Source organism: Eulemur rufifrons, chromosome 7 (genome assembly GCF_041146395.1).
Source record: "Eulemur rufifrons isolate Redbay chromosome 7, OSU_ERuf_1, whole genome shotgun sequence".
Taxonomy (NCBI): Eukaryota; Metazoa; Chordata; class Mammalia; order Primates; family Lemuridae; genus Eulemur; species Eulemur rufifrons.
The window spans coordinates 259,722,872-259,731,358 of NC_090989.1; the positions used below are offsets into that span (position 1 = coordinate 259,722,872).

An 8,487-nucleotide genomic window follows, 5' to 3' on the forward strand; every position below is an offset into this window, starting at 1 on the left:
CTTTCTTTAAATGTGAATAAAAAATTGTATCATTTTCTAGTCACAGATAATCATAGCTAATATAATAATTAATCTTACGGGAAAATGTTTTAAAAAGCTTCCGTAGGTAAATGCCAGTAGCCAGAGCCAAGACGGTGAAGAAGGAGAAAGTTTCCCTGCATTATAAAATATAAAAATTGGGAGCTTACCAGAGAGAGGAAACTTGGAAGAAGACGGTGAGTAGAAGAGTGAGCAATAGTGAAAAACTGTGCTACATGTGGTTACATCATTGGAAGGAGTCTCTCCCAACATCCACTTGATTCTTCAGCAAAGTTTAAGAGACTCACTAAGTTCTAGGTAAGGCATGATATCTTGTAAAAGCCAGTGAAGAGAATGAATTCTAGGTGAGGGTTCACGTAGGAAATTAAAACAATGAGCACGCAAGATGTCCTCCAACTGTCCTTTGCATTGCAGATAAACAGAATACTTTGTGCGGGTTTTAAAACATGTAAAAAAAAAAAAAACTCATTCTTTTCCTGTTATCCTTGAAAACTGAGTACCTGTCCTGAGCAGACATTAAGAATTTGCCACCACTCTCATCAATGTCCATTTTTCTAAAGTTTTCTAGGCCTAATTTAGAATGTCAAGTGAAGGGAGAGGCTAGAATCTTACTCAGTTCTTCCCTGAGTGCATCCCTCCCCTTCTCAGACCTTAAGATTTGTCTGTTGCTCTCAATGGTGGTGGCTGATCTTCACCGGTGTCTGTTTACATCAAAGGCACAAAATGCAGAGGGAAGAGTCCCAGGAACCTTTTTCTCTTTTGCCTCGGGGAAGAATAATTAACCCCTATGCTGGTGGGCACTATAGTGTCTCTTCCCTTCTCTTTATAACTTTTTTTTTTATTGTTCAAAGAGACAACTTTGAACCCATTTTCCAATGTCGCTAGCACATCTTTGTATTGAAATGCCATGTGTGGTACAAAAATAATGAAAAATCGTTTGTACAGGAGTAAAAAAAGAACAAAAACATGGGGAAAATATTAAACATAGAGGTCCAGAAAATTATTTATACCATGAATATTGAGAAATAAATTCTTAATTGAGGAGAAATAACATATCACTATCAGAAAATTTTAGTAAATCTGTGTATATTATAACCCTCAGAACATAACTGAAAACATAGAATTAAAAAAAATAAACTTTTAGCCACAATGTCACAAAGTTAAGCAATTTGTTTTGCATTAAATCTTGTGCGTTTTAATCTCATGAAAACCCTCAGGTTCTCAACTATAAATATATTGTCCTTACTTTGGAAACAGTTAAATAAACAGCGAAGTAGAAACACAGGGACTGGTGATGAAAGGAGGGAGGCATATTATTTTCCAAATAGGCATATAGGAAATTGGACACTGAAAACTAACAATAGATACTAACAACAAAATTCAAAAATGCAAGCAGACCATTCAGTGGAGGGCCAAACAACCCTTCCCTTCCCGTGTAATTCTAAAGACATTGTTGAGCTGCAGCCTACTGACCTCCATGATAATAACACTGAGCTATCAAGGAAAAGAAAAGGTAAATACGAAATTCATCTTTGGTAAACTTTCTTTCAAGTGCTAAAATTAAAGATTTGGTTGGTAGGAATATAAAGAAATAAAAACTCATTCTCCGGGAGTTGAGTAATATGAAATGCCTAATTTCTCAAATAATTCATTTAAATAAATTCATTTATTCTCTGGTAAGATAAAAAGAATGGTAAATATGAAATTCTTCCCTCTCCTCTCTCCACATATGCTTTATATCCTGCCTCTAATAATCTGTAGCTGTGTGACATTGAGAAAACACCTAATCTCTCTGAGCCTGTTTTCTTACCTGTTTACCAGGAGTATAATACATTGATAGTTTAATTTAAAAAACCCTAGGATTTTTCATTAAGCTGTTCAGTTTGAAACAGTTTTCTAATACTATTTTAACATTTATTCTTTTTTCTTCACCTTGTTTATTATTTTAAACATATTTGATAATATGAGACCTTTTTATTCTTAGAAAAATCCCCTTACTCAACAGAATTCCTCACTGATATGCTTAATTTGCCTGCAAAATAGACACAAATTTCTATTCTTTAAAAATATATTATTTTATAGCACATACAAATATATGGAAACCAAAATGGCAAACTATAAATGAAGTCAACAAAACAGGCAAAACAAAATCCTTACTTTTAAAACCTTTTCCTTTCGGTAAAGGCAAACTGCCTGAAACTCCCCTCCTGAGTTGGCAAAATCTCCACTTTCACACTCAACTGTGGCTACCAGGTGTTCTATCAGCATAGATGAACAAAGTCAGTACTTCTGCAGTATAGGATAACCTGCTATAAATAAACATAATGCAATATTTTATGTCTTTCATCTTGGCAGGTTGTTTTTACAACTTTGTAAGCTAAAAGATATGGACCTCTGCAGATAAATGCTGCTTGGGGCCAAATAGCTTCACTCGTTCATCACACGTCAGATGCTAGCAAACTACAGTGGAAAATTCGGAGGAGTTTTATCAATTCACAGCAACCGTGGATGAGTGGCTGGGGATTAGGGAGCATTCATTTTAGGCTGCTGTTATCTTTCCCTTGTCAGAACAGAACTCCGTAATGCTTGACTGCCTTTCAGTGCTAAATGGGATGGTAAAACCTGGTGATGATGACTACTTTAAGAGGATATAAATAATATCTAACATTTGTATAGCACAGTATGATTTTAAAAGCACTTGCACATTCATTCTCCCATTTCACCCTCACAACAATTTTATAAGCTAGGTAATAATCTTTTCTTTTTTCTTTTTTTAACTTAAAGGAATGCAGAAACTAAAGCTCAAGGATTGCAAGTGACTTGACAAAGTAAATGATGTCTAAAAATGGGAAGTGAAGTTCAACATACCTTCCAACTTTGTGTTAAAATTAGGTCCTGAATTTACCGGCTGTGTAACCTTGAACAACTGATTGAATGTGAAGCATTTTTTCTTGTGGTTCAATTGGGAAAATATTATGCTTCACAAGGTGGTTGTTAGTATCAGATACGCTAACACAGTCTCATGATGTGTAGCATGTGATATATGGTCATCACCCGAATGTCCTTTCTGTATTTCCAAACTTCTTCTTTACAATTTACCTGTCAGCCTCTGTGTAGAGTAAGATCCTAGTATAATTTACATGAATGACTAAAAACTATGTGATTTAGTGAGAAGCAAGTTAGACTAAGTGAATAAGTGCCCAGATTTTAGCACTTGCTTTAATAATGGCTTATTGTTTATCCAAAGGCAAGCTATTAACTCTCTTTCATGTATAAAATGAGGAAAGTGATCTATTAATCCATAAAGTTTTTCACCTTTAAAACTACCAAAGCAATTAAAGAGAGATAAGTGAACAATGGAGCTTTTGCTCTTTGAACACTATTGCAAGATTTCTGAATTAAGATTTAGAATAGTTTACTTATTAATCATGGAAGACATCACACATAGTCTTGTTATGACGATAACAAGACTAGTACAATACTAAAATGACAGCATAACTTACAGAGAACTTCAGACCTCCAGTTTAACAGGACGTTTGTCTGTTTAGCTATCTCTGAAGCTGCTCTGCTATCTTTCCACTAATATGTGCTTTAGTGTTACCTAGAAACAATAAAAGTTTAAACTTAAAAAAATAAAAGCATCCTGCTCCCAGATCTGGAAGGAAATAACACTACCCATGAGGCAGGTGGAACTGTGCGGTTAAAATTGTGTCTGGTTTTATGTCATGACAAAACACACTTCACTTTTCAAAAACAGAGATTTCCAGGAAAAAAAGATTAGAGGTCACGTTGCTTCAAATCTATTTTCTGTCTTTAGATTCAGCTACAAACCCTGTGCTCTAGATAGAAATATGAATGAACATGGCTGTGATAAAAAGGTGATTATTTAGGGGGAGCGACAAATATTTCCCTGGCCAAATTTCTAAGTATCTTTTTTTCTCAATACTTTCAGAATCAAAAATATACTCACTGCTCCAGAACAGAATGATAAATAGTATTTTGAATCTTCTTTGGTGTAGAACTCAAGCAAATTATGGCAGTAATAGTAACAGAGAGAACATATATATGTGAATTATTTGAGAAGGCAGCAGAAAGAAATTATAAGTATGTAAGATCAGGAAATATTTCACATTTCTTGGGTATTTCTCAAATTATTTTCTTTAAAAAATAAGTTATAAGCTTTTGATACACATTTCTTATTTTATCATATTTGATTGCAAATGATAATTATATACTGTCCCTTTTTCATTTGTTTAATATTCTCTAATCAGATAGATAAGAAATTATTATCTGTTTCAATTTGCTTTTTTATTTCTAGTAAGACTGTATAAATTTCAAAATATATAAGATGCAGTAAAAGCTGAAATGAAAGGAAAATTCAGAGCATTAAATATTTTCATAACCAAGCATGAAAAAAACAAAACTAAATTAAACAAACATTACATTTTATAAATTTTAAAAATTAAGGCTGGGGGAAAAGGATAAAAAGTATGCACTCAATAAATATAAAATAAACGTTAATAACAAACACTATTTGAGTAATAAATGCAATCTAGTAAGACATCAAAAAGAAATAGAGCTGAACAACGATAAAGGTAATTATATAATAAATATATGATATTTAATAAAAATCAAGTAACTAAATTTTTAGTAATATGATGGTTGTAAAGAGGGAAATTTATTATCCATATTGTGATTTTTTTCTACTTTTAATATTTTAATCACATTTGTGATTTAATGCCATTAATCCAATGATTGAATTATAAATTATTTCACTTATATGTGTTTGTATAATGATAATTAGTAGTGCATGAATATATCAGCAAGTCATAATATATCATGCATTTTTACAGATATATAAATTGTCTTCATAGGAAGAAAGTCTTGGGACGTTAGTGGATGGTATCACTTGTAGAATGTCAACAAAAATTTTTGTTAAATGTCAGAAATATTAACATAAATTCCAGCATTAAAGACAATATTGATTTTTCTTCCCCAATTATGAAGTTAATATGTGTTCATTGCAGAAAATTTTAAATTACAGAATGGAATAAAAAGAAAAAGAACACTCCCTAGTCCTCTTTTATTATTATTACCTTTTAAATTGGATAGAGAGTGATATTTTGATATATGCATACAATGTATAATGATCAAATCAGGGTAATTGGCATATCCATCATCTCAAATATTTATCATTTCTTTGTGTTATGAACATTCCAAATCCTCTCTTCTAACTGTTTAAAAACATACAATAAAAAATACAGAACACTTCACAAATCTGCATGTCATCCTTACTGAGGGGCCATGCTAATTAATCTTCTCTGTATCATTCCAATTTTAGTATATGTGCTGCGAAGCAAGCACAGAACTATAATTTTTTTGAAATGAAAAGAGATGCTATAATAATTATAGCAGGATAACCGATGTCAACTGGCTCTGTCCCAGGAAAAATGGGAGGGAGATATTATCATACTAGTTATAAGTCATCAGTTGCTTTTCTATATACCAGGAGTAAAGATTGACATGACACAATAAAAGAGCAGGGAGGAGACCCTCAAACAAAGGTAAAACCTACCAAATGTTAAAAATATGCACTGAAACTTTATTGAATAAAACTATAAAGCTTTGCTTAAGGACATAAAACAAGTCAAATGAAGAAAATTATCTTCCCAGATGGGAAAGTTCAATATCACTAAGACTTCCTCTAAATTAACTTAAAATTATGAGATTAGAATAAAAACTCTGTTTTCCTTTTGGGGGGGGTAGGTGAAGGGGATATTGACTAAATAAAAGAGTTGTATGAATGTATAATGCATAAAGATAGTGCAGACAAATTAGAAAAAGAAGATTAAAACTAGACTTGAATTTAATGAAAGTATAAAACTACAGTAAGTCAAAGAGTATGCTACTAATTTAAGAATATTTAATATTAAAATATTAATAATAATAATGTAATATTTAGTAATTGTATTAATAATATACTATATACTAACTACATAGTAAATCATGTCCACAACTTCACCTTTCTGCTACTCCTATCACATCCGTCTTTCTTATCAACATCCTGAGATTTTTATTTTTTGTCAGTACAAGAGTTTGAAAATATATATAAATAAATTAAATCAAGAAACACATCTGTTATAATTCTTAAGTGTGTATACACAGTTAGAAGAATGGAACCCAAATATGATGCACTAATTTTTTTATCTGTTTGGGTACTGGAGCTGTATTACTTGGATTTAAATTCTAGTTCTATTCCTTTTTAATCATTGTGATTCTGTGCAAATTATTTAATCTCTCTCAGTCTCAATTTCCTCAACTGTTAAATAAGGATAATAACAGTGCTCACTATTATCAGTCGATACTAATAAATTAATAGTGTGTAACAAGCACAAAATCTCAAAGGTGTAAATATAAGAAACATTTATTTGTTGCATGTTTCTGTGGTCAGCTATGGCTTGGATGATCTGATGAGAGCCAGCTGGTGGCAGCTCATTTGTGATGTCTCCATTCCATGTATTTACCATCCTCTTCCTGGGACCAGCCTGAACTAGTTATTCCCTCTGCAAGAGAGCAAGCTCAATCATGCCAGCACTTCTTCCGAAGCCTTTGGTTATATTACACCTTCTAATATTTCTTGGGTAAAGCCAGTTACAGAACCAAACTCCAAGTCAAGAGACACAGAGATAAACTCTACCTATTTAGGCAGTGTAGAGTGTGAATATTTTTCAACAATAACCTGGGTTTCAGAAAAAATAAACTAGGTAAAAAATTAAAATTCTTAATAGCTGGCATAGAGAAAGTACTCAATAGCTAACTATCATCATTTTGATTATTTTCTTTTCATGCTAAACTCGATCACCACATGACAACCTACATATTAATAATATGCTAAAGCGATTGTTATAAACTCAGTTGCTATCTAATGTAAACAAATGGTCCCCAATAATTATTTTCACAGAAAGTACAAGGTATTTAAAAGATTTAATCTTTGGTCTAGAAGAGTTAGAACAAAATAGACACTTAGTTTATATTTTTTCTTACCTAAGTTAAACTAGAAAACTCTGCATACAGAAGCCAGACTAGAAAAAGAAAATTGGAAGGCACAGAAATGACAACGTAGTTGCAATTTTTCCTCTCAATTGTGATACACCCAGTTTGTAGTTCACTGTTCCAATTCTAACAGCTTCATACTTGTGTTGTTTTAGAATTTCACCTACTTTCATATATGATAACTTTGGCATGCAAAATCTTTATATATTTGGTAAGGCAGGTATTATTATTCATAATTTATACATGAGGTAATTAAGATACATACAGAGTTTACCTTGACTAAGTTCTTAGGCTAATTAGCAATGTAGCTGTTATTATAACCTGGATGTTCTGCTTCTTAAACAAGTGTTCTTTCCACTAAATGCAGAACATACTGGATGTGGCTTAATTGTGGAATAAAATGTATCCAAAGGCTTTGCTGATTAACACAGTCACCACATAATTTTTATTAGTCCTCCTCACCAATCTGTTGGAGATATATAATTGCAAGTATTTACAAGTGTTGACTTTGGAGGCAGACAATGTGAGCCTGAGATTAAATCAAAGGTGTTTCATTTTCTGGGCAATCCAGTCCAAAAGATGAGGTTAAAAAAATGATCCTTTTCCTAAATTATTTCCATAGATAATTAATATGATGTAGTTATTGATTTTTTCAGTTGTATGGTTAATCATATACAGGAAGCCTAGCCTAAGATTTCAGTTGGTCTCATATAATTATAGTAAAAATCCTCACAGTATTAGGTAATTGATTTTTCCTTTCTTCTTTAACTAAAGGTGGGCTCATTTAATAGCCAAATCCATTAAGTTGATTACATATTGGATCTACGTGGTGCTCAATTAGAATACACATAAACGTGCAATTTGATAATTTAACTTCAAATTATAAATATTAATAAAATGCAATATTTAATTTATAAATAGAATATTAATTTGAAGTGCCTTGTGAAGAGAGACATTTCATAAAATATTTGACATCTAAAAGTCTAAACAATAACAATAAAAATGATATCTTTTTACACCACATCTTTGCCTCACACCTTAAGATCAGAATATGCATTTTAATTATTGCCATCTTTTGAATGCTGGTACTTATGGTTTTCCAATTTTACAAGCTGCAACCATTTTCCGTTACCATCTCTCCTTAACACTCCACATTATCAAAGCCAATATAGGCTTGATCAACAAATCCGGTCAGTCTGGAAGCTTTTTGCAAATGCCTGACCTCCATTCCATTCCTGCTACTGGTGCTATATTTGAGCCAGCACCATTTCTCTTTAAAAAAAATTACAGAAGCCCATAATACATTGGGTTCTCTGTTTCAAATATTTCTCTATTTTAGCCCACCTTCAGTGCTGTCCATGATTTAATTTTTGTCAAAATTAAATAGGATGGGAT

At 32.1% G+C, this 8,487-nt stretch overlaps 1 non-coding gene across 1 annotated transcript; it reads right to left on the reverse strand.

Moving 5' to 3' along the window:
• Positions 1-5,293: 5,293 nt before the first annotated feature.
• On the reverse strand, positions 5,294-5,403 carry LOC138388797 (U6 spliceosomal RNA). The gene has a single exon (XR_011234284.1). It is a non-coding gene; the product is annotated as a U6 spliceosomal RNA (small nuclear RNA).
• Positions 5,404-8,487: the final 3,084 nt, after the last annotated feature.